Source organism: Pan paniscus, chromosome 3 (assembly GCF_029289425.2).
Source record: "Pan paniscus chromosome 3, NHGRI_mPanPan1-v2.0_pri, whole genome shotgun sequence".
NCBI lineage: Eukaryota > Metazoa > Chordata > Mammalia > Primates > Hominidae > Pan > Pan paniscus.
In genome coordinates, this window is record NC_073252.2 from 54,241,484 (window position 1) to 54,243,982 (window position 2,499).

General features: G+C 36.4%; 1 pseudogene; it reads left to right on the plus strand.

Annotated features, from left to right (window-relative positions):
- The first annotated feature begins 1,723 nt into the window (after positions 1-1,723).
- Positions 1,724-1,839, plus strand: LOC112439768 (U2 spliceosomal RNA; annotated as a pseudogene).
- Positions 1,840-2,499: the final 660 nt, after the last annotated feature.

Sequence of the window (2,499 nt, forward strand, 5' to 3'; positions counted from 1 at the left end):
AAATTTTTAAGAAAAATTTAAGAAATTTAACTGGTAATTTAATGTTAATATTATAATAAATATGTATTGTGGCATAAAATCCAAAATTCACATGAAATTTTAAGATGAAATGTGAGACTCCAGCATATTTTTTAGTTAGGCAATGACTTATTTTGGCGAGGCCTCCAGAAGAATGAATGGTATTTACTGTTTTGCTGATAGGGTACCTCAGGGTGAAAATCTGGGATTTATCATCACAGCTTTCATTATTTACAAGCAAACTAGAAATCTCTGACATGTAGTAATTTGTCATTTTATCAAGGTGGAAATTTCAATCATTTGTTGCCATAGGCTGCTTTCTAGGAACAAATTACCTACTGAGTCTTTCCAGTTGATCATATAGCTTGGGCTCCTGGGCTTAACAATATTTTTCTCTGGTTCTCACCTATTCTATGGGAGATATGATAAAATACAGGGTCATATGTGAATTTTAGAATTTGCACAAGTGATTTATTCAACACATATTTATTGTTTGATTGTATGGGATATAGGAGAGAACCCCGAAAAGAACCAATTCTTGCTCTTTCCAAACGGATAGATAGTTATAGACATTGTATAGATATAGATATAAACATAGACATAGATATGACATAGTACAGGTCTACCATATATCTAGAATTTATGTCAAAATAGGTGGCATACCTGCCATCAGTGCCCGTGCTTGATCAGGATAAACATTGCCAAGTGATCTTGGTGCTCTTTCCTGCTGAATCCTGATACGGCTTCAGGAACAAAAGACAGCTGTGCTTCCTGAATACCTTATTCACAAGACTGGTATCAAAAACAAGAGTGCTATATGTTGCTTTAACCAGTGATTTTGATAACGTTACATTTAGAGCAATGCTTTTTATTCATGTTTTTTTTTCCATGAGATGCTTTGGCATCATTATTCACTTAAATTCATCCGAAAAATGAGAGAGCATTAAAGGTAACTCAATGGCTTTCAAAGGTTGCCTAAAGGCTTCACTGTGCTTACTTGATGGCAGATGTACAACCCATCACCAATATCCATTCTCTTTCCCATGGCAGACATCACTAAGGGAGCAGGACATCTTGCCCCACTGAGCAAAATGTGGTCTCATAATCTCAACCAAATTGCACCAGTGCACCAAGCTGTCATACAGGTAAAATCTGCTAGCCAATCCTGGCCAAGGCAAGTCGTCAAAAAGACCTAGAATAAATGAATTCTGCTAAAAACCAAGCAAAAACTTCATAGTGTTACCAGAAACACACTGAAATGATCTAATCTACCACTCAAGAAAGTGATTGGCTGTTTAAAGTCAAATGACTTTGGGAGGCTGAAGCAGGAGGGTTGTTGAGCCCAGGAGTTCAGGACCAGCCTGGGCAACATAGTGAGTGAGACTCCCATCTCTACAAAAAAAGTTTTTTTAATATATAACAAATATAAATATGTCTGGTGCAGTGGCTCATGCTTGTAATCCTAGCACTTTGGGAGGCCAAGGCAGAAGAATTGCTTGAACTCATGAGTTCGAGACCAGACTGAGCAACATGAAAAAAAACCCATTTCTACAAAAAAATAGAAAAATTGACTGCGCTTGGTGCGGTGTGCATGTAGTCCCAGCTACTTGGGAGGCTGAGGTGGGAGGATCACCTGAGCCCAGAGGTTGAGGCTGCAGTGAGCTGTGATTGTGCCACTGCACTCCCAGTGACAGAGTGAGACTCTATCGCTTCTTCGCCTTTTGGCTAAGATCAAGTGTAGTATCTGTTCTTATCAGAGTGAGACCTTGTCTCACAATCAATAAGTAAATAAAGTCAAATATATGGCTGCAAAGACTTCAAAACTAAAAGCCATTGCTACACACTCTAATTATAAAAATTTCCATCTAATGCTCAAGGGCTTGGAAAAGATCCTAATGGTTATTTTATCTCTATTAAAGGCAATTGGATGTGCTTGTGCCCAAGTGGAGACATTTATATTTCATGCCTTTTAAAAAAATTACTATAATTTAGATGTAGTCAATAGGTACTTGGTGAGACTTTAATGCAGTAATAAACACCGAATAGATAAACTTCTCCATCTGTACTTCCTTAATAAGAGGAATAGAGTTCGATGTGCAGATATCTATAATACAACAATTTTCCAAGGTCATTGTCTATTCTAACATTCTTTTGACAATGACTAAGACTTTTTACTCATGTAGACATACAGTTCTCTCACTTGATAATATTAATTTAATCAGTCTGAGCAATTTCAATTATATAAAGTAGGAAAGATAGAAAATGAAGACCAAAGCCCCGTTTTTAAAACACAAAGAATGATAAAGAATCAGATTGGTGGAATGATGACTCAATTATTATGTAACAGGCTGTACTAAAACATTCAAAAACAGTGACTCACAATGGGTCCATTTTCATCCAAGGTTCCACAAATCACTTCTTATATTGCTTTCAAATCAATTTGAATAAAAGTAACTGCCTTTCTTAACCAAAACAAGAAAA